General features: G+C 49.8%; 1 protein-coding gene across 2 annotated transcripts in view; it reads left to right on the forward strand.

The window, feature by feature from the left end:
• Positions 1-495: 495 nt before the first annotated feature.
• LOC133353776 (glycerophosphodiester phosphodiesterase domain-containing protein 5-like) overlaps positions 496-24,519 on the forward strand; it is a 71,231-nt gene continuing 47,207 nt past the window's right edge. The window contains exons 1-2 of one of the 2 annotated variants that reach the window (XM_061570156.1): positions 496-621; positions 11,710-11,829. The gene's annotated coding sequence lies outside the window, so the exon portion shown is untranslated. Of the gene's footprint in view, positions 622-4,579; positions 5,070-11,709; positions 11,830-24,519 lie in introns of those variants that run through there. The other variant, XM_061570155.1, reaches the window with a different exon arrangement.

The raw sequence follows: 24,519 nt of genomic DNA on the forward strand, positions 1-24,519 counted from the left end.
TCTATTGGTGGATGAACCAAGTGGCTGCTGGGCCAGACCTGGTTTAGATATCAATCGCCGGTGACGTTATATTTATGAAATCTATTGATTTACTTTTTTTTTTTACAAGAATTGACCTCGGATCACCGGGTTCAGTGCGCAATTCACTAACCACCACGCCTCCGCTGCACATACCACATTGGAGATAAATACATTAGATTATGTTTTTTCTATGTTATTAAAAAAAACGCAGTTTTTAATATGCAACTCAGAAGAATGTGAACGTCATTTTCGTGGTTGTGGAATGGTTGGCATGTTTAATATCCGTTTGGCTCTGTGGTTAATCCATTACTGTTTGTGTGGCTTCGTGGGAGCTCAGGGTTGTCTTGAAAGAACAGCAAGTAAACCTTTCTGTCCCTTTGTTAATTTTTAAACCAATGGGGGAAAAATCCTCTGTGAAGTGATAACAGAATTTTCAAATCACATGCTGTGTTGCCAGATGCGACTCGGTTGGTTGAGCAGTTTTGGCAGCTGATCACGAGCTTGTGAATTCAAATCCCTCTCGTCATCGTGGTTATCGTCATCAGCAACAGCGTCATCATCAGCAGAAGAAGTCATCATCTTTATCATCAGCCCTCTGGGGTAAGTAAAATGAACAAACTGTTTAATGCTGTTCTACTTGCTTGTCAACAGTTATTATCCGGTGGCCTTTTTCATTTCAATGTGGAATTTCCACACTTGTTTCATCATCATTATCATCATCCATGATACATCCAAGCCAGAGGTCGAAAACGGGTTTTGATTCCTTACCCGTACCCGTACCCGGCCGCACCAGGGTCGCAAACGGCTACCCGTACCCGGCCGTTCCCGTACCTTACCCGTACCCGGCCAGGTACGGGTAGGGTACGGGTATTGGGTACCTGATTGCGACCTCTGGGATGAAGCCATGTTGCTGGCGCGGGTGGGTTGATTCTAGGAACTTGAATTGTGAGAAGAGACAAGACGTTGGGAAATGAGTGACAAACAGTTACTCACCAGTGACTCATGGTCTACCCGGCCGCACCAGGGTCGCAAACGGGTACCCGTACCCGGGTACGGGTAGCCGGGTATCGGGTAGGGTACGGGTATCGGGTACCCGGTTGCGACCTCTGATCCAAGCCCACCTGCTTTCCTTATATATAAAACCTCCTTCGCGTATACAGTATGTCTCACTGCTTTGAATATTCAAATACGTTTTAGACAACCCGTCGTATCAGCAGCTTTGGTTCAATCCGAGCAACCTCTGGAATAGTTTTGACATTTATCGAATCATCAAGTCAGGCTAGCTTCAACCAATGCTGATGAACTCTCACATGTTGATAAGAATTCTTGACTTCTCTACACGTTCATTCTCTCCCCGATCTATGTGTTCACCTTTCCGTTTCACCTCTAAAGCTTGAATTTCATTGCCTTTGTCGGTTTCAATGCTTCCGATCCATATATCACAGCAGGGTAATAGGCACTGTTTTGAAACTGCTTAACGCCTGTAAAAAGAGATTACCACAGGCCAATACTCGTCTTAGGGGCGCGATTAGAGAACGTATTGATTTCATAATGAACGTTTTTTTTCCTCCAAAAAGTAAATGGTTTGTGTGATGCCTATGTTTGTTTTAATCAAACGGTTGGCCACATTCCAGAAATAGAAGCCGTGTGATGTGATTTGATGGAATAAAGCCACACAAATTATGTAACCGTGCCCTTTTCACCAACAGTTAACCTCGGTTCTCAAATGAGCTGCAGTGGTACCATTTATACCTCGTGGCTAGATGGACCTGGGTTCTATTCCCAACTCGGGCCCCACTCTCTGCAGAGTTTGTATGTTCTACCACTGTTCTGCAGGAATTTTCTCTAGTTTCTTCCCATAGCTGAAAAAAACCAATTCACTGTATTAACTGGTATTGGCCAAGCACCCGAATGTACCTGAATATTAATTCTAGATTTGAAGTTTTCGTGACTGCAAGGGTCCATACTCTTTGTTTTTTTTCGGTAAAGTCACGTAGGTGAAAAAATAAATAAAAATAAAAATCACGACGTTTCGGAGGCAACACAAGCTTCCGTCTTCAGGTGGCACCGTCACTGATACAGTAATTTTGCTGTGACGGTGCAAACGTCGTGATTTAATTTATTTTTATTTTATTTTTTACCTACGTGACTTTACCAAAAAAAACAAAGAGTACCTGAATATTACTCGATTGGGATGATTATACAAGCAGTAGGATCGGCTCTTCTGCCACAACAACCAACAAAAAAACCAACGTAGCGATACCATCCTGAAAAAGTGGCATGACAGTCTGGTGAGGTCTTGTTGGGTAACCAAACGTAGTAATAACAGCATATCAATATTTTATTGTGCCTCTATCGCATGTCGCTTTACTTGGCTGGGCAAAACAGGAATTTTTTGGCTATTGATGTGACTGAGTGGGGACATAGTTGCCAGCGTGGAAGGAGCGAATCTGGAGCGTGACTCGGATTTGGCACAACACAATGTTAAATACACTTTAAAAACTGAAAAATGGGACACAGAATAGAGTAACCATAAAATATTATTTTGCCTCTCATATATTACGCTATAGCTCTCGTTCTCTGTATATTAAAGGCCGCCAAGTATATTGCTTAATTATACGAATATTTGTACCAACATTTTTTGACATAACTATTGGGAAGGAGGCACCATTCGGATTTGATCAAGTTTAACTCTGTTTCATCGCAGGGCCGTGAGATGGTGACTTTGATGAGGCTTTAATTCAGCAGTGGATGAATCATGGCTGATGGATTGTGAGCTAGGCAAAGGCTGGCCTTGACATGTTTTATCTTCATTGTGTCTTCCGGTACATTTCTGTAATAGCCAAAATAATTGGAATGCTCTCAATTTTGCCCGGAAAAGCGACGAATTTCGAGGCTTATGTTTTTTTTATCTAAGAGGGCCCTGCAATGAAATATTTGGCCAATTCCATGAATGAGTGTTTCTGAGTTGGTAAATGAAATGTTCAAGGATACCAAATTATTTTTGTATGTTTTAAATTCGTGTTTAAACTAAGGTAACGTTCAGTTATCAAAATACAGGGTGTTTTAATGATGTTGTTGAAACGTCACACGTGGGGACTTCTGTAAGGGCTGAACAGAACTAAAATTAAAATTGCCACTTAAATATCACGTAATGTTTTATTCTTGCCTGCTGCATTATATTTCGGTGGTTTTAACAGTGGCCATGTTGTGGATAAACTGGTAACGTCATGGGAATGTGGAATTTCCACCAGTATAGATAATTTAATTGGATTTTTGTCTCGCTCCATGTAAGTAAACCCATTAATTAGTGATACAGTACTTTGTTGATTTGAAGCTTTCGTGACTGCGGGAATCCATACTCTTTGGTTCTTTCGGTAAAGTCACGTCGGTAGGAAATAAAATAAATCACGACGTTTCGGGCGTAACACAGTACTGGTGCACAAATAACAAGATTACCAACATTCCCCAAACAATATTAAATAACTGTGGCCTTAAAATTTAAAAAATATATTTTATAATGGGCGACGTTTCCGGCAATGGCTATAATATTATCCAACTTCTTAAAAATAAGTTAATAGCTCAGTGGCCTTTACCTGGTAAGATAAAAAAAAACTGTTTAGTTTTATTTGTATACAATACTAGCTTTACTACCCGGCTTCGCCCGGGACTTGGATTCACCACGCCCGGCCGCCTTTGTCTCCCCAGTGGCGATGTTCACACACCACACCAGTTACTCGTTTGAGGCTGAGTCGACCTAGGGGAGGCCCCGGACCGGTTCAAATAATCGTCACCGGTGTTGGCTGTGAGCGGGAATCGAACTCGGGTCGCCGGGTTCGTAGCGCAGCGCGCTACCTGCTACACTACAATGCGTTACTCTTCCACGTGCGCGGGTCACGTGACAGATGTGACGTCACAGCTCACTTGCTGTGCAAAATAAATGCATTATTGAGCCCCTTCCCCCCCAAAAAAATTCAAAAGTGTATTTTTATAATTTTTGCATGGTGTACAGTCTGGAAAGTACCCACATGGCAAATTTCAAGTTTGTTGCATGTCGGGAAGTACGCTAAACATTTTGAACAGATACATAATCACAGATTTCCCTTTTTTAATATATGGAGATAAGATATTTAAAGCGATTTGTTTACAATTCCTACAATTTGCACTCCTGTCGTGTTTTGTTTGTATTGCTTGTTGTAACGTTCTGACCCCGTGCCCCTACTGGAACATCAGTAAGAAGAATAAGAATAAGAGCTTTACAGCTCATCGGATTCCTCCACTTTAAATATTCAGATTAGTCCCTAGGCAACATGGCCGCTGTTTTGCTCCCCCCCTGCGTCACGCGCGTCAGATGACGTCACAGCTAACGGCCGCGTGACATCACACCCCCCAGCGCGGCGGCCTTTATATTTATAGCCGTGACGTCACATCCGGGCAGCTCCTTTTAAGGCACAAGCCCCGCCCCCTTTCCCCAAACTAATTTGCATAAATGATCGCTCCTCCCCCTCCGGCGTGACGTCATCTCAACGTTCACGCCCCCCGGTCCCGCCCCCCCACGTGGTTGTGCAGTGGGGGTGGTGGTCTCAGTGTGGACGCTGTTGGTTTTGTTGAAATTGTGGAGCCGCTCACACTTTAGAAGAAGCCTTTTAGAAGAGAGAGAGAGGTGTGCGATCGTCCACCACGTTCCACATCGGTCGTCTCGGGCAAGGCCTGTACGGTGTAAATATGTGAGCGAGAGCCTGAACAATACACGTGTGTGTGTATAGATGCATACATACATGTAACACCGGCTCGTGGTAATGCCATGAGGTCGTTATGATCTTGTGTTTGGGACGGGGGGGGTAGGGTAGGGCCGTCTCCTTGCGTCTTGTGACGTGAAGGGTGCGTTGTTACATTAATGAAATAGTGGAATTCAGCGTGGGTTTTATTTTTGTTTTGCAAAAAAACACAAAAATTGGTATCCGCCGCCGGTGATCTGGTGGTGTTGGTGTTTTTCTCGGCTGACTGCAAGAGACATCGGACTGCAGTTGCTGCTGCATCGCAAAGAGGTGAGAGATGTGTGCGTCTAAGTGTGTACAGCTACGAAGGCTAAGTTAAGTCTAACCTACAGCTTGATTCATTCATTCATAAATACTCCGATCTTTGCATAGAAGCACACCCGTCAAATCTAGACATGCATTGTGGACCCACACACCGTAGGTCATAACTTAAAGCTTGGCATGCTCTCTTATTCCCGAGTGATAACTGAAACCCTAAATCTTGAACCCAACAACAAAGTCTTTGTCGAACTCAAACCCACATCTGCTAAACCTACTGCCACCCTAACCCCCAACCCAGTCTCTTTGTCTAAAACCGACCCCGACATCATCAGGACCAGCGCTAAACCATCAACCTAGCCTCTTAGCTGTCATCCTTAAACCCCAAATTCATCTTAACCCCTCCTTAACTTAAACACAATCTCCACATTTGAAGGCTATCCTTCGCCTTAAACCACACAAACCTTTGTTCTTTATTACAGCTCTATCCGCAAACAATATCGCTCTGCCGCTAACATCATCATCATCATCCCCTAACGTCTTGCCAAATCAACCGATAATCGATCGGGTTCGACATCAGAGGCAGTGCAGTACACACACACACACACCTCATTGCTGTATTGTACTACACTTCTATGCTCCCCCGTCTACGCTCCCAGCTTTTGTCTAGAGACCTCAAAAAGGATCAATCCGGGGGCGGGAGGAGATGTCCTCGTTCAATCTAGAAACACTCATCCAGCAGTGGATTGGCTGTGGACGTGTTCAGCACGTGGTCATCTGTGAGCTCTTGCCAACGATGTCAAAAAGACAAAGATCCCCCGGCCGCCTTTGTCTCCCCAGTGGCGATGTTTTACGACACACCGCACCGGGTACACATTTGAGGCCGAGTCAACCCTAAGGGTGGACGACCCCCACGACCCTTTCAGATGTGTTGGGCCCGTTCGCAACGCCGCTTCCATGCAATGCCACGAGCGCACGATTTGACATGGATCACCACCACCGGTGGTGGTGGTGGGGTCTTCTTGTTTGTTCGTTCTACCACTGATTTTGTTGGCACGGGGGTCAGCCCTGAGTCAGTATGTGTGGGCAACGCCTGTGTATGTGTTTGTGTGTGTCATCGTCCAAGAGCTTGCGACGTGGTTTTCAGTGAATGTGTGCCTCTGTTTTCGCGTTGTGGAAGGGATGTCTGTGTCGTTTAGCCAGGAATAGCATTGCGTGGTACGCGTGTGTGTTGGCCGATGGAGGAGGCTCGTGAAGGACCGCTGCTGCTGCTGTTGCTGCTTCTCAGTTGGAGGCAGTCGCCCTCCAGCAACAACGGAGGGCGGAGGGAGCGACGCTCACAACAACGAGCGGGAACGCCGGGTGGATAAATTTGTGGCAAGTTGTCACAGTAGTGGGGGTACAGCTGGTGGTGGTGCATCTACCGGTCATCTCAGTCAGCCAAACCATGGCACCTGCTGGGTCTGTCCCGAGCCTTCGACACTTCACGTGGCCTCAAAGTGCACCTAGCCTGGCACAGGCGCCGTGGTGACGTCACAGTCACTTAGTGGCGAACGGCATGTGTATTGGTGTTGGCCTGTGTGTGTGTGTGGGGAGCGGTGGCGTAGTGGTTAGCGCACTGCGCTTACGAACCGAGTTCGATTCCGGCTCACGGCCACCACCAGTGACGATTATCTGAACCGGTCCCGACCACCCCCTAGGTTGACCCAGCCTTAAGATGAGTACCTGGTGCTGTGTGTAAAAACATCGCCACTGGGGAGACAAAGGTGGTCGGGCGTGGTATTGGCCAACCCCAACCCCCTTCCGGCCTCCATAGGTGCTCGCTAACATCACTCCTTGGCCCCAAACAGTCTTTGTAGTCAACACGGCATGAGGCTGGATCAGTGTCTTTGTGAGAGAGCATGGGGGTAGAGAGAGAGAGGGGGGGGGGGTGATGCAGTGCTTACCGCCACCTATCATAGCCACCACCTATCATAGCCACCACCTATCATAGCCACCACGTGTGTTGCTGCTGCTGCTGTACGTTCAGCAGCGCTTGCACCCACACAGCCGCTGTGCGAGATTGAGTGGTGGGTCAGGGAGGAAACCCACAACGTTGCATTTCTGCCCGTGCTGTGCCAGCCTCAATCGGCGTTCGCCAAATCGGCACTTGCCACCGTGATCTGTAGCGCTGGAGGCGATCCGTGTGCGTTGCGCCAATATAGCCACGGCGTGCAATGCGCTCGTGCACCCCCCATAAGCTTGTTTCGCTTGGAGACAATAGGCAATCGTGACTGTAAATCTCAGCTGCTTATCCTCCATGGCGTTGTGCGGCCGCTGCACCGCATTCAGACATCACACCAGAGGTCGCAACCGGGTACCGGATACCCGGCTACCCGTACCCGGCCGCACCAGGGTCGCAAACGGGTAGGCCGTGCGTCACTGGTGAGTCACCGTTTGTCACTCATTTCGAGTAGGGTACGGGTAGGGAACGGGTACCCGTACCCGGCCGGGTACGGGTACCCATTTGCGACCCTGGTGCGGCCGGGTACGGTTAAGGAATCAAACCCGTTTGCGACCTCTGCATCACACCACACTTGATTTGCCGCAGTCCGAGATCTCTGTGTAGGCAATTGGGCACAGTGTTGGTCCCAGAGTCCATTGTCAGTGTTTGGGTGTTATGTAATTGTGGGTCACCTGTTACTCTTGGTCGTGGGCAAAGCTGTTTATTGACCGTGTGTTTACCTGTGAATCCTATGTTAGTCTATCGGTCCTATGTTGTTTTGGGGTTCTATGGTAGTCTATGGGTCCTGCGTTCGTGCATATGGGTCCTGTATGATTCGATTGAATCTATGTTAGCATGTGGGTTCTTTAGTCATCTTTGGGTCCTATATTTTCAAGCCCGATTGAAAACCAGACGTGCGCATGCATCGCTGAATTGTAATGAAACATTAATTCCATAATGCTGCACGAAATACGACTCTAAGCCCTGTTTTTGCCAGCGCCATCCAACACACACACTGTGTGTTTGTGTGTCTCTCTGTACCTTGAGTCGCTATAAAACCACACAGGGCCCTTATCACCGTAAACACGCTGCTAAAGAGCGTCAAACAACCTCTAGTTGTACCTCTGCGTTCATCGCATTGTGCTGATCACTGCCGTTGCGTTAATGGTTAGCACGCTGGATGTGCAATACAGATGCGGCCAGTTCGATTCCATCTCCTGGCGTGCGGCAGTTAAAAGAGCGGGGCACATTTATCAACCACACAGACCCGTCTCAGGAGTTTTAAATGGGTGGACCACAGGTCGTAGTTGATGGACTTGTTGTGTTTTGTGGGGGTCAAGTTTGGGTACCTCTCACTTCTTCCAACACATCCTACCAGTGTGGAAGAGTAGGCGAAATATCCTCTAAGAGCTCCCTTTAATGGAAGCTGCAAGTTGGTAGAATTCGTTTTGCAACGCTTGGTTTAATTCCCCACTCCCAGGGGCCTTTCTGTCTGCAGTTTGTATGTTCTCTCTCCCCTGTTCTGCATGGGTTTCCTCTGGGTTCTCCAGACTCCTTCCTTTGCAAAAAAAAAATATGTGGTGACACACAATGTGACTGGTATTGGCCGCAACATCCCAACGCAATCAAAAAAATCTACGCCCCGCAAATTACTCAATTGGCGACACACCAGGCAGCATCGTCGTTGTCCTGCGAAAACGAGGCAGTACTCGCCTGGAAAAAGAGTCTTGAGACGCGAGGTGAGGTCTCTCCTTGGGTGGACAATCGTAATAACAGCACGAACAATAACGACACGCTGCTGCAACACGTGATCATTTTCAGGGTTGAGTGGAAACTCCACGGACTCCAAGAGCCCAACAAAGATGACCTGTAAACAACTGGACGCTTATCGGAATGTCCCACGGCGACCCAGCGTGGCTGTGTTCCTATGAGTCAACAGGGTCCAAAAAGTGAAATAGCTCACTCTCTCGCTTAGCAGAGGGCACTTGCAATGCCATGCGCAGTGTTGGCAGTGTTGGCGGTGGTGGGATCACCATTCCGGTGGCATTCACATCGGCTGTAAGTTAATCTTGCGAGCTTATTATCGAAATTACCCCTTTACTCGGGGATGAGTTTTTTTGTATGCACGTACACGTTTCACATTTTTGGATATTCACGAACAATTCTGGATCTTTCTCTGACTACGATCGTTTACCTTTCTCTATACGTTACTTACGATGCGTCTGCACGCTCGCAAAAGTGACTTCACCCGATGTCACTTGACACCATTTGTTGCAGGAAAAACACGAAATGCTGTCAGAACAGTGGCGTCCTTTCCCGTTTTGGATCAATTTTTTGGGGTGTTTATATATACCGGGTCGCCTTAAATTTCGCGTCTCGGGCTGCTTCTCTGGATTCATCTTCTTGGTTCTTTCGGTAAAATCACGTAGAATGGAAATAATACAGTAATAAAAATAAAACATAATTCTCCACCTGAGGACGGCTGCTTGCGTTGTTGCCGAAACGTCGTGAGAATTATTTTATTATGTTTTATTTTTATTATTTTATTATTTCCATTCTACGTGACTTTACCGAAAGAACCAAGAAGATGAATCCATGTAGTCAAGAAAGCTTCAAATCGAAAAATGCTTCTCTGGATTTTTTGGGTTAAGCCGAGAGTCGAGAGCACGTACGTCCCCTGTGCTGTGCAGACGAGTGGCACCAGACAATGAGCTCCCCCATCCTGCCACGGTGCCCTGGTGATTTGTCACTATTCACGGTCTCGATTTGATCTTCAAAAGTCATTACTATTTTTCGGCGCGTGTGTAATTTCTGCCGTCATGTGCGAAAATGCTCTCGTTTGTGACGTTCGGTTCGCTCCCATTAGCCTCGGCGCGTCGTTCCTGTATCATTTGCGTGCTTGGTAAATCATATTTTTCTACACACACACACGATTCATTCTGATGCGGGCATTCTGAGCATAAACAATAATATTTTAGTCGGCTGATTGATGTGTCGTTACACATTTCGTTCCAGTGTCAATTCAGGCCATCATCGCCATCGACTCTTCTCGGGTTGATAAAGTGAGTGCCACTTGAAGGCAATTCAACAATAGAGATGTATGTAACATTCCTTCAGTTCTCCATAATAAAGTTTTTTGGGTTAAATCGCGTAAATACAAATGCGTGAAACCCGCCACCACCCGACACGGCTAATTAGTAAGGTTTGTCACGTAACAGAACATTCCAATTCGTTAACACTTAAGCACAACCGGTGTGTTGGGAGAGTAAACCCACTGCAACATTTACAATTCGAGTTATTGTGACGTTTCGCCGCCAATTACAACAACAACCATCATCATCAGGCGACGGCGAGAAATTGTGGAGAAATCCTCCTGCATTGGTCTTAAACATTGGGGATAATATTTGGTTGCACAAAGCCCCGCTCGTTGGAACATTCTTTATACTCGATAGCGACCCACGTTCTCAAGGAGGGGGGGGGGGCAACACCCAGTCCCTGCAGGTTCACCTTGACAGCTGTGTGCCTCTTTATTTCATTATTTAGTTGGGCCACGTGGGCTTGGCCGTGTCACGGAGAGAGGGACGGTCGCCGCGTGAATTTGGAGTAAAAAAAATAAATCTCGTCACGACTAAAACCCCCCTAGAGTTTTTCCCAGAGCGGGTTATTGCATTTCGACGGCCCGGTGACAGATATATGTATCTTATATATATTTAATCAATTTTTCCTCTCTCGGAAATAGCAACTGTTGAAAAAAAAAATGTGTGGATTCTTTTTTTTCTGTACGCTGGTTGGAGGAGTGTGCGGGTATCAGCCCGGTTGAAATGATGCTATGTTATTATTATTATTCTTGTGATTGATTTGACGCGCTGTTATGCGACGCTACATTGTCTGAAAACGTCGTCGACTATTTTGAAATTTTAGCATTTTTATGCCACGGTGTTAATCACGGTTGTGTTGAGGTTTCGTTTTTCGTTATTTGTCTTTCGGGCACCGCTGGCAGTGCAGCAGCAGGGGTCACCCAAGGTCACGTGGCTTGAGGAGATGTTTGGCCGTCAGGTGGCCCCGTCAGCTTTCCTCTGACCAAATCACCAGAAACGCTCTTCCCCCGACGGTGTCGGGCTTTGGGAAGCTAAGCGGGATTTTAGCCTGGACAGTGACTGGATGGGTGCACGCTACGACGGGCGCGCGCAAGTAGGCGCTGTGCGTAACAGCAAGCAGTACAACGAAACCTCTCTTGCTCAGCAGTCCCCCCCCCCCCGGCCTTTCCCAATCCGCACCGAGCGGCGAAGAATGATCATGTCACCTTCGCGATCCGCATAGGCGTGGGGACGCCCTTGTCCACCCGCGGATTGACTAAGTGGTTCTTTGCAAGTACTGTGCACACACTGTACCTGGCGTGTTAGGTGTAAAACCTGACACGCCAAGGGCTTCAAGTTAAACGATACGAAGACTTCCATGGAGGCGGAAGTGTTGCCGCGGTTATCGACGCGAGCCCCCCCATCCTCCGCTATTGTGTTTCTCCCCTCGCTGGCGGTGGCTCGGCCGAGCTCGAGAATTTCTGTCCGAACGAAGCCTCCTGCTGTGCCTTTTTAAACAAAAACGCGGACAGAGATTCCTTTGTGAAGAACGTTGTTGTTGCTGTGTTGGTGAATGTGTGCGGTGGTTCAGAGAGCACCTGTCAAGGCCGGTCCTGCTGCTGTTGGCGGTGGTGGTGGCAGTGGTGGTGCTGGTGGTGGGGCTGTCACCTTCCACAACAACAACATTGCTGGTGTCAACGCAACACACAAGGTACCTTTTTTTTTTAATGATTGGCTCAGTTGACCCGGTTGGGATGGCCGCGATATCTCGACCGCCTCGATGAAAAACCGTCCGTTGCATCGGAACGCCCGACACTCCGGCGTGCGTGTCTCCCTCGCGAATGGGAAATCAAAAAAGGACACAAGCCACAGAAGTGTGATCGCGGCCATTCAACCCACACTGAGGACCACGCGGTGAACCCACAGAGACTCGGGAGATGCACAGAAACCCGTGGAGGTACAGAGACTCGCAGAGTTACATTGAAGACATGCCGCAGTGGTGCGATTGTGGCCATGCAACTCCAAACTATGGACCGTTAATGATAATTGTTTTTTTTACCCTTCTATCTGGCAACAAAACTGACACCTTTTTTACAAGGAGTCATGTTTACATAGACCACAATACATGCAGTCATAATGCAAACATAAACATAACTCTGATAATGTGCACTGTCCTTGAAGTTGATTGGTCCACACCCGAGAGACAGCTTTCCTTAGAGCCTAGTCTCACATGGGTTGGACCAGATGACGCCAAAAGGCGCACAACTCAAAGACAATGCACCATCAGAGTATGAGAGCTCGGGGGAAGCATTTACACCTTGTAAAAAAGGTGTCAGTTTTGTTGCCAGATAGAAGGGTAAAAAAAACTAATTATCATATTTTTACTGGCAAATGAGGTTCCAATGGTATGGACCGTATAGTTAACCGTTGTCGTTTGCGTTCCTTCAATGGAAGAAAAATAGCAAAACTACGCAAAAAATTTTCCCGAAGCTCCCTCGTGGCGAGCAGACCTCGGCGTTAGCATTCAGTTCCTGAAGATATTTTCGTATGCACGTCTAAGAAATAATAACGGTCGCCCTGATTAAATATCACGACACTACACGGCACGATACGAATTTTAGCGATGTGACGATTATCGCACAGTCGGTTTCCCATGTCTGCTTAATTGAACTGCACATGTGATTGTATCGGGGGGTTTTTTTGCGCTTTATCTGTACGTCCATGAACGAAGAGAGATTTACGTGAAAAGTTTTCAACCGCCGGTCACTCAACCTCTAAGCCCAGCCACGTGCCTTCTAATCATTTGCAGCTTTACATACTGAAACGCCTGGAACGCGCGCGCTGTCAGGAGCGAGCGGAAAATATTTAACTCCGCTACGAGAAAACGACATGCAGTAGAACAGCCATGCTGTCAATTACTCCATCCGTAGAGCGTTTAGTCAAGCACCAATTCTCAATGGGCAACCGCTGTTGGTGTTGAACAGCATTCATTGCTTCGGTTAGTTCGTCAATATATTGTCAGAAAGTTAAATATTTAAAAAAAAGTGACCGGTGATAATTACGTTGTTTAGCCAAAATAGGCGACGCTATTTTCGTGGACTTTATTTAGTATCATGACCCCATCTCCCCTTTGCCAAAGGGTGGTCTAACCAGCTTATAGAGATGTGCGTACAGTTTCAATTTACATTTACCCTGTATTCATTTGTTACGCGCGACCCAGTAATGTGACCCAGATTTCAGGCGGTGGTCAAATTAAACGAGCGTTGAAATCTGAATTAAGAGAGTCAGAATATTCCTTTATACTGGCGGAATCCGATGAACTATCAAGCTCTTTTTCACAGATCTCCAGTAGAGAGGCAGTGCTCATCTCCTATGTACGGCTCCGAGCCAGTGGTGGACATTCCACGTTACTGTGGCAGGGGATAATCGATCCACAGGACAAACCGCTCTGTTGATATCGACACCCGGAGGGATGATGGGCCGAGGCAAATAACCACAACCAGGATGTGAACTGGCGGCCTTCCAAGTTGCGTGCCGTTCGCTCTGTCCTTGAGCCACCCGGCCGTATTGATAGAAGTGTGTGCGTGCGGGGAGTGTCTGTTTACGGACAGCAAGATGCCTTTTCATGTTGCGTGGCCACGAATGTGACCCAGGTTGCGTGTGGCGGCGGTGACACGGTTCGATATTTTGACACAACAGACTGCTGGGGGCAAGTGGCTGTTAGCGAGTTGCACCCATGAACGCCGGCACGTCACACGAGGGGGTGGGTGGCCAGCCAGCGCCACGCCCGGCCGCCTTTGTCTCCCCTGTGGCGATGTTTACACACCGCACCGGGTACTCTTTAAGGCCGAGTCGAGCTAGGGGAGGCCCAGGACCGGTACAGATAATAGTCGCTGGTCTTAGCCCCGAGTGGGAATTGAACCTCGGGTCGCCGGGTTCGTAGCGCAGCGCGTTAACCGCTGCGCCACCGCTCCCCACCACCACACCACCACTGCGCAAGCCTTTGGTTTACGCAATCCCCATATCACACCGCCACGCCCCAGAACCCTTAATGCAGTCGACGCCATTAAGAATGTCGTACCATCGTCGTCGTCATTGCCATTATCCGCCATCATAACTTTAATTTATCACACGCCCTTGTCACTACAGCATTCCTAGAGTTTCAGCGACACCCACACAACAAGTATGCACGTTTCGTCATCTGGAGGGGCGGCTCAGTGGTTTAGGTTGCTCGACTGGCAATAATAATCGGAAGGACGCGATCTCAACTCTTGGTCAGGTCACGGTGTGGTGCACTGCTCACTGCTGAGAAGATAATGATACTACTTTAATTTTATATAGCGTCATTCATGCTAATGGCATCCGATAACGGCTGTTCAGTATCCAGCGCTAATCTCGATATGTACTCGGCTTGCAAATTGTGCGGCTCTCTTCGAGATGTCCAGCTGCGTGATTATAGCAGTCCTACTAATGAGGAGCCGCCAATGACGTCAAAGATGATGACGTCCACGCTGACGACATCGACGACGTCGTCGTCGCTGCAAATGCAGCCACACAGGAAGCGTTAAAAGCGTTCAAACAATTTGCTCAAAACAAAGGGACGACAGTAGAAACGTAAGTGTAACGCGTAAAAAAAAAAAACTTTTTAGCCAAATGCGCAGAAAAACAAACGAGTTTGTTAGGTCCCGGCTCGAACCGCAATGCAAGGGTCTCAACTGCATGGACGGGGGTTGAAGTGGAAGAGAATTCCAGACGGCCCATGCGGAGTGTTTTTAGTTTGGCATCCTTCTCCCCCGCATATCCGCATAGCACGGTTGGTTACGTGCGGCGCGAAAGATTTTCAACACGAAGCCTTCCGCAGCCAGGACTTCGCGATTGTGGAATCCACCTCCTTGGTTTATTAGGGATTCTGAGTCTTTGTCACTTTTCAAATCACCGTCTTAAAGCTCAGCTATTTGCACTGCAGGCTTTCCCTTTAACTTAAGATTAAAAACAAGTATAACCCGTAAAAACTAAGTTTTTCACTATAAATCCTTTATATGCGTGGTGGCTAGAGTCCTCTCGTCTTCTGGCTTGAGATGGCTGCTACCTATGGATCAGATGATTGCATGGCAGCATTAAGCAATTGGTAATTAAATATAATATTTTTGTCCTAAAAAGTGTAAAATTTTGGAATTTTTTTTCACCAACATGCATTGTCACGCACAACGAGTCTGTGTGCAAAATGTCAGCTCGATTGGATCACGGGAAGTGGGTTAAAAAACGACCGAAAGATTTGCACGGTCCTAAGCAAGCAAGCAAGTGAACTTAATATAAAGGATTTAAAAACACAATTTTGTTGACTGATTGGATTACTCTGCAATTCGTATTGTTGTTCGCTGTTATCACAGTTCTTCATTTTATTTGAATTTCCGGAGTATTCATTGATATTGTTATTATCAGCTTTCTGTGTAACTTAGATTATCTATATGTCAGTGTGGTTTTATTTTGTATGTACAGCTTTTTGAGATATTCCAAGATGAAACTTGCTTTATAAAATAGAGATCATTATTATTACCATACAGTGGACATACATGAAGGCGAGTACGAGTAACCTTCCATGCAACGAAAGGTAAGCTTTGTGAGCTGGAGGAGACAACGTGCCGGGAGTGAGATACGATCGGGAGCAAGCGCCATGAAGAAGAATAAAAAAAATATTTTAAAATAAAAACACGATCCTGTGATAGCACGATCGTGATCATCGTCCATTAAGATGAGCGATGCTCCAGACTTTTACATTTTTTTTTTATGCTTCCCAAAATGCACTTTTTTTCGAGAGGTCATTGCCTGACCTGAAGAGTGGACAAGAAAAAAAAACTGTAATGAGTGATTGCTTGGTTGAATGATTGCACCTTCGTCATCGTCATCAGTAATTCTCCTATTGATGTTTTGTTAGCATTGTCAATCATGCCACTTTGAACTCAAGGAGCAATTCCTCGGGTGCACGAGGCTCTTCCTGTGCAGACGGCAACTGAGGTGAGACTGCTGGAGGAAAAAAACAGCATCGTTCAAATAAGGATAAAACAAAAAAATATCCCATCTCCCCTATGTCGATGAGTACAGGCTCGGTGTAAATCGTCAACGGTGGCTGTCCTGTAGAGCAACTGGTCCCCGTAACAGGAATGTGGAATTTCAGCCGCTCGACTGGAGGGGAGGGGGGGGAAGGGACCACCACTGCATGTGTGAAAATCTGTTCAAAATTGGGAGTGGTGGTGCGGTGGTTCGCACACTGTGCTGCAAACCCCCGCGACACGAACTCGATTCGGTGGTTGATCGATCTCCAAACCGGTCCTTCGCCAACCGTCCCCCTGCTCAGCGTGGTGAAGTACGGTTGCGCAAAGCTCCCCCCACGGCCGACGGTGGCGCAGTGGATTGGCAAAGAGGCAGCTCGAACCGAAACGTCCTTTTATACTTTGAGCCGAAGGTGAGCAGAGGTGTCGAGTCGGGCTTTGTTTGAGACTGCTGCACTGCAATTTCTCTCTCTCTCGCGTTGAGAAAGGGCAGCAGTGTCCGCGATGTCAAGGTACAATCGCTCGCTATTGACGGCTGTTTTTACCACCAAGCATCCGGCTGTGGGGAGAGACAGCTGGTGCGTTCCGCAGCAGTGCCACAGAACACCGCGCAATAACAAAACGGGTCAAAGGGTTTTCCGCGTTGAGCGGCTTATCTCGTTTTGGGCGGCCCTGAGCTGGCAACGGAAAGTCCACATACCTGCGGCAGGCGATCAGTCGCGTGCTCTCTCTCTCTCACAAGCCGCTGTTAAATTCCCGCACTGAAAGCGGCGCGCATTTTGTTGACCTCAAGGTCAACCCCTGAACGCGATGCTGATCGCCCAAGCCCTTGCGCTCATCTTCCGGCAGAACGCCGTGGAAATGATCTTAAGTGTCGTCGTCTTGCTGACCGCCGTTGCCGTCCTCGGCTGTCTTTTCCGTCGGGTGATTCGCGACGTTGGGGCCGAGCAAATATCCAACTTTCATACTCTTAGGTTTTTTTCGGTTAAGTCACGTAGGGGGAAATAAATACTTAAATAACAGAAATAATAATAGAAATTAAATAATAAATCACGACGTTTCGGGCGCAACACAAGTGTCCGTCATCAGGTGGGACAACCACAGCAAGAAACAATTGCTGAAGTGGGCAAAAGAGCTTTTTTGCGCCGGAAACGTCTATTTTATTTCTATTATTATTTCTATTATTTATATTTTTTTACCTACGTGACTTTACCGAAAAAACCTAAGAGTATGAATCCTTGCAGTCACGAAAGCTTCAAATCTAGAAATATCCAACTTTCGCTTATCCAGCGTCACTGCTGCACTCGATGTATTTTTACCTAGATCCTTTCCCCCGTCTATGCTACACACGGCTTAATACGGTGCGTACAGTACGTACGTTGAACTTCTGTCGCTCCGTGTGGAGCCAAGCCGTGCTAATCGGAGGTGCGCGGGAAGGGACGACAAACTGAACGCGACAAGCACTTCTAAATAAATGGCACTCGGGCCTTTTGGCCTTTTTGCGCTGGTGGCTTTTAATAGGTTATCGGAGTAATGAAAGTTCGCTCGGAGGCTGTGCGGGGGCATGTGGCTCGTGGTTGTAAAAAACGCCTCTTTGTTTTGTTCTGCGTCGGCTCGCGAACAATGCGGGCCTGTGTGTAGGTGAAGGAATGCTCATAACAGGTGATTCAGTCGAGGCAACCAGGGGAGGGGGGGTGGGAGGCCTTGATGAATGCCCCCCCCCCACTTTATTATCATTCTTGTTATTATTTTGGTTTGCGCCGTTCATCAAAAAGAGTCGTGTGTGACGCTCCGAGATGGAGAGAGAGAGAGAGTGGTGGGGGGCGGCAGGGGGGTGGGTGCCAGTGGCAGCGCAGAAAATGTCAAGTGGGAGCGGCCGGGATTTACGAAGATGCGTCCGTTGACGTAAGCGCCGTTGCGGTTTAGGGAGCTTGAGCCTCCGACGCATTCGACTCCTCCGGCTGCGACTCGGCGTCAGTGACCTTTCCGGCCGGACGATGAATTATCGCGCGTTGCTAAATGAATAATTGCATGTGCAGTGATTTTTTTTTTTTTTACCCCCGCCCCCCCCCCCAACCCCGCACCCCGGCGCGTTCCGAAGGATCGTTAAAATGCGGGGGTCGCGGTATGGTTCACGAATCCATTAGGGATTTATCTATGTCCGTCGCGCCCTTGCTGTTCGGGTAATATCTGTACCGTTGTGGCGACGGTGGTGGTGGTTTGGAGTGGTCTGATTTGCTTAACGGTATGAAGAGCCATGAAATGACAACGTTAATTTGGAACTCGCACGGTTCGATGCACGTACGAATCCTAAGTGACGCGGACGTAATCGCCGTTACTGATCAACAACGGGCCAGCTGGCTGTTTGAAGGCCCCCCCCCCCTCTCCCCTCACGGTCTTGCGATGCGATGATCCGTCTGGCACCGTGCGCACGAGCCGATTTCATCGCTCCGTCTCCCCGCGCGTGGTGGCCCCGGTCCGCTCTTGGTGGGCGTCTTGCCTACCTTGGCCCATCACTCCATTGTTAGTCTTGACCACCGGCAATCATCCCATTGAGAGCGGCGTGTCCTGCCCAAGCGCACTTTTTTCTTGACAGTCAAAATGCCGTCCGTTAAAGCTGCGTTGGTATTCAAATAATCCACGCCCCCCCCCCCCCACCGTTGCCTCTTCTCATTGTAATTCCAAGGGATGCTTCTCTCTCTCCGCAACACTTTTTAACCTTTCGCTCAACTCCCTCTCCGTGGGCATTGTCCACTTTTAGCGGAGCTGTACCCACGTTGCCGGCGCCGGCGCTTTTCGACCGAAATAGCCCCCCAGCGGCCGCTTCGGCAGGTGGGGAGAGGCGGGAAGGCTTCGCTGGAGGCCTGGGACGGGGGCGGGGGGCGACGCCAAACGGATGTCCGAGGCCGACTTCGGCAGCCGGCGACTGCGGGTCGCAGGTGGGCCGACTTGACTCGCCGCTCTGGCACGGGGAAGCAATTAAACGACCAAACGAACCGAGCGCGCCGGGCAGGAACGCGCTGCGGGGGCGGCGGAGAGCGAGCGGGAGACGCAGCAGCAGCAGCTAGCAGGCAGCCACGCGAGAGACATCTCGCCACGGCCGGCACCGCCTCGATGCTATTTGCACCGCGGAGCGGGAGGGGCATTGTTTTATTTACGGCCCGATTCCAACCGCCCACTGCTTGTGCGCTTCGCCTCCGAATCGTTGTGCCCTCACGCCTCCCCCGTCTGTTCTCGCGACGTTCGGGTGCCAGCGGATCGTCGGGGTTGCCATGACATTTTGGGCGCGCTCCCAGAATTCCGCTCTCGTTTTTTGGTGCCGCGGTGCCCGGCGGGTGCAAATCTGGCGCTGTGAATTTGTGCCGTATTCTCCCATTAATAAGATGCACCTTTATTTTCTTTTTCCCCTCCTCTATTTTAATGACGCGTTTTTGTAGGTGTTCGTCTTAGCGTGAGTTTGGTGCGTCGCTGCGCTACGGACCCGGCGACCCGAGTTGGATTCCCTCTCGCGGCCAACACCCGGTGACGATTCTATCCGAATCCGTCCTGGGGCCTCCCCTCGATCGACTCGGTCTCAAGCGAGTACCTGGTGCGATACGTCGGGGAGAGGGTTGGGCCGATCTACCGGTCATAGAGACAAAGCTTGGGGCCCATCAGCGGCGGTGGTCGGTGTTAGACATTCGCAACGCTCGGCGAGCCGACGACGCGAAGGCCTCTGTCGGTGGGGGCACGTTTGTTCCCCCTTTTTCGTTCCCCCTCGTTTGTTCCCCCACCGCGATTCTCCTGGCCCTGCTTGGCCATGCCACGAGCCGCCGCCACTGGGGAGGGGGGAGGGCGCGCGTCTCTTTAACGAGCGTGGCAGCAGGGCTGTTTAATTTATTTAGTTATTAAAATGCGGCGCGTGTGGCGACGGGGGTGGGGGAGCTGCGCAGATAAAAAAAAATGGCGTGCGTAAAAATACACGAGATTTCTTTTTTTTTAGTTTTTATTTCAACTCGACGTGTGCCCGGTACACAGAACAAAAAAAGGTGGGGGGTGGCGGCGGGGGAGGCTAGAAATGCCGCGAACGAAAAAGTCCGGGTTACGCGCAGCATGGCTCCGTGGCCGCTGCCCACCCAGGGCGCGATCACAAGCGCAGGGAGTGGAGGAACATACAGATATATCTGCCTCTTATTCTGACGGCCCAAGAGAGGGAGGGGGGTACGCGCCCGGAGGACATCCGCTGCAGAGGTTGAGCGATGGAATGAGAGAGAGAGAGAAGCAGGGGGGTGTCGCACGCAGGGTCCCGGATCGCTGGGTTCGGGAGAGCTATGGAGCGTTGGTGATGGCGCGTGGGGGGAGGGCCTTTGTTCAGCAGCTGCTGATGACGACGACGGCGATGATGTTGGTATTGTTCATTGCAATTTACCTGCAGAGTGCATCTGATCATTGCAATTTACCTGCAGGGTGCATCTGATCATCGCGATTTACCCGCAGGGCCTATCTGATGCGTACACACGTCGCGCGTGAATGCGTTGATTTGTAGCGCGTGTTTTAAGGCTGACGTTGAGGAACGAGGCCGAACGGACGACGGGGAAGCACGCGAGACGCTCGCAAAGGGGACACGGTGACAAAACGAGCCGACGACAAATTGTCGTCTCGTTCAAAGCCAGGCTCACCCAAACGTTTGGTTTGTAAGGGTCTGAAAACAAACGACACCGATGAGACCATCGGTGCCTCTGATGAACACGGCTGGCTACATATGGTGCGAAAGAAGTTCAGCACGCACGCGCACGGACGCACGTACGTACGGTGCACGCGGGGACAGAAAATAATCAGTTCGCGGGTGTTAAACGACCGCGAGGATCGCGACGATTCATCGAATTGCCGCAGCGAGTCGGGGTGGGGGTGGGTGTTGGTGAGTGGCGATTCTCAAATGGAGCAGAGAGAGTGCGTGATTATAAGATCCACTCATGCCACTCTCCGCGCGTGCCAGCGCCTGCTGGATTTTTTTTCCTCGTGCGATTAAAAAAAAAGTTTTTTTTGCCAGGAGCCGTGAAAGCGGCGTGCTTGGAATTAATACTTCTGAGTCTGCGGCTCCCCCCCCACCGATGGCCGTGATTGATTATTTCCTCTCGCTGGCTCACGGTTCTTTCCGGCTGCTCGTGGGTACATGGAGCAGCCTTGATTAGCGGACCACACAGCGTGGAAATCAGCTGTGCGGCTCGAAGGGCCCCTCTGCGCCTACATTTTCAACAAGTCTCTTGAGGTCTCCGGCCGAGTTGAGATTCTGCTTTTGCAGGGCAGTGTGGTGGACAGGTTGACGGGAGGACGGATAGGGCTGGTTGACGGGTAGACAGACAGGCAGACGTGGAGACAGGCAGACAGGCAGACGTGGAGACAGACAGACAGGCAGACGTGGAGACAGACAGACAGGCAGACGTGGAGACAGACAGACAGGCAGATGTAGAGACAGACAAGCAGACGTGGAGACAGACAGACAGGCAGACGTGGAGACAGACGGGCAAAAACAGGCAGGCTTGTAGACAGAAAAAATGCACGCTCGGCTGCACCAAAATACTTTGGCACAAATCACTCGGAGCGATCAAAACATTCTCAGGCAACAAGATGCTGCTTCCAAAAATAAAATAAAAAATAAGCCGGCGTGTATCTAATTTTGAAACACCCCCGGCGTTGCAATGTGCCAAACAAATTATTCTCGCGCCGCGCCGAGGCAAGGGGCCTAAAAAAGAATGTTACGAGTCATCGAGAGTCAATGCATCTCAACTAGACTGTTGCAACGCTGTCCTCTGCAGCCTCCCCCAATTCCCTCATCTGCATACGGTCGAAAGCACAGCTGCAAGGCTTCTCATCCGCACCCATGAATGAGACCACATCAGCCCGGTATACCGATCGCTCTGCAAGCCCCCAGAATCGCACTCACCATCTTCAAGATCCCAGCCCCCCCCTCCCTGGAATCTCCCCTGTCTGCCTAACTCTCCCCTCTCATCTCACTCTCCTCCCCCCTCCTCCACGCTCTCTCCTATCCAGTAACTAAACCCCACCCCCCAAGGTCATACTCTCACTTAGGTGGGAGGTAGCTAATTATATTTTCAATCCCCGCACCTCTGATTAGCAAGGTTGGCTACGTAACAGTGCGGAACGGCTCTCTCTCGCAAGCCGTCCGCGCTGTTGGCGCCCAGCCCCCCGTTCAAATCCAGACTCAAGACACCTTGCATTTTCTCTCGTCCGGCCTTCCACTTTAGTCACCGCAGTGTGAATACGCATCGCGCGTTGCATTGTGTAAACAAACATGCAGGCAGGCAGAGAGCCGTGGATGCACACACAGGCGCGCACACAGGCACGCGCACACAGGCACGCACACAGGCCACGCACACACAGGCACGCACACACAGGCACGCACACAGGCACGCACACAGGCACGCGCACACACAGGCACGCTCACACAGGCACGCACACACAGAGGCACGCACACACAGGCACGCACACACAGGCACGCACACACAGGCACGCACACAGGCCACGCACACACAGGCCACGCACACACAGGCACGCACACACAGGCACGCTCACACAGGCGCGCGGACACAGGCGCGCACACAGGCACGCTCACGCAGGCACGCACACACAGGCACGCGCACACACAGGCGCGCGCACACACAGGCGCGCGCACACAGGCACGCGCACACAGGCACGCACACACACGCACACACACAGGCACGCGGGCAGACAGACGGACAAATTGACGAGCAGGAATTTAGACGGACCTTTGTAGTCAAGTATTTATATAAAAATAAAATGTGGGGCCTCCATAAATCACTCTGAGAGACACGCACACGTCAATGCCTACGCTTATTAATTTCTTTGATCAGATTAATGATCGACATTGATTTAAAGCTTGCTTGGACAAAAAAAAATGCGCGCACTTCACATCTTCACATATATTTTCCCTGTCGTCGTCCGGCAATGTTCAGGTGGAACTAGAAACGACTGCGTCTTCACCTTTGCTGCCGTCCACAAAATCTGTTTTGTGGGTCGCCGCGTCACGAACTCCTGGCGCATCCGGCCCAGGGGAACGCGAACCCCTTCCTGCGTTACCGCCGCGGTCGGCGAAGCAGCGCCACGGGTGAAAAAAATGCGCCCTTTTTTTTTTACCAACAATGAGAAACCGCCAACGATAGCTCCAGGGTCAAGAGGTCGCCGCGGCGGCCAATACCTTTGGAAAGCCACGTCGTGCCGCCATCACTGCGCCTTCTTTCTGCCAGGTCCGCACGGGCAGCGGGCACCCCCCCCCCCCGCCCTCGGAAAGGCCGCAAGAAGCTTCCGTTCTGCTTGCCCCTGCGCCACGCGCGGCGCTCTCTGACACGGGGTAGCAACGCAGGTGCCCTCAAACGGCCGTCTCTCGTGGCAAGGGGAGGGTGGGGGGGTGAAGTTGACCTCGCTCCAAAGTGGTTTACACGCGACGGACGGCGGCTGCAGCCTCGGCGGTAATTTATTTTCCGCGCGCGCTGCCGCGATCAATGCGGGCCACGGCTGTTGCTGCGGCGACACGGGAGTGTGTGCCGGATCAAAGCGCGACGCTGTCGACATTAATGATGAATAAATGTTCCCGGCGGAGAAGCTGGTGGAGGGGGGGGGTAAGTGACGGCGGGGGGGGGGGCATGTGGTGACCCAGCAGTTTGGTGCACTGTGCTGCGTGTCTGGTAATGTGGTTTCAATTCTCAGGCCACGGCTAACGTCATTGGCCGAGTGATGTCCGAACTGGTCCGAAGCTGCACTTGCTCCCCTCCCCTCACTTCAACAACCTTCACCTCCCCCCCATGTGGGTGAGGTCAACAAGTGCTTATGACCGACGCGGCAATTGGAGGCTTTCATCCAACAGCGGATTTAGTTATGGTGGTGGTGGTGTTCTTATTAATGTTCTGGGTGGCAGCTGTAGCTGCAGCCATCGACTCAAGAAATAAGTGACCAGTCTCTCGATTAGTGCTTCAATTCCATTGATTTATTGAACATTAAAAAATATATTTAAAAACTGTATGAATATACTTTTTTTGTATCATTTTAAGCAGTGGTGTTCACTTAGCCAGGAGATGAACTTAAACCCGTTGAGATTCACCAAACGTCATCGCCTCTTTTGCAAAGGCGACCCAAGAGAGAGTGCGTTAACACCGATTCTCTACGCAGGGACAGCCTGACGGAAACCCACTTGCTGTACTGCAACACTGCATTTTAAAAGCGTGTACCTTTGCTTCAACGAACGGTCGGTTTCCACGCGCGTCTTGAGTCGCACGATTTAATGGTTGTGATGAAATCATTATCATCATCATAATCGTCACCAGTCATCATCATCA

The sequence above is a fragment of the Lethenteron reissneri genome, chromosome 45 (assembly GCF_015708825.2).
Source record: "Lethenteron reissneri isolate LAM-NWPU_2019-01 chromosome 45, ASM1570882v1, whole genome shotgun sequence".
Classification (NCBI taxonomy): Eukaryota; Metazoa; Chordata; class Hyperoartia; order Petromyzontiformes; family Petromyzontidae; genus Lethenteron; species Lethenteron reissneri.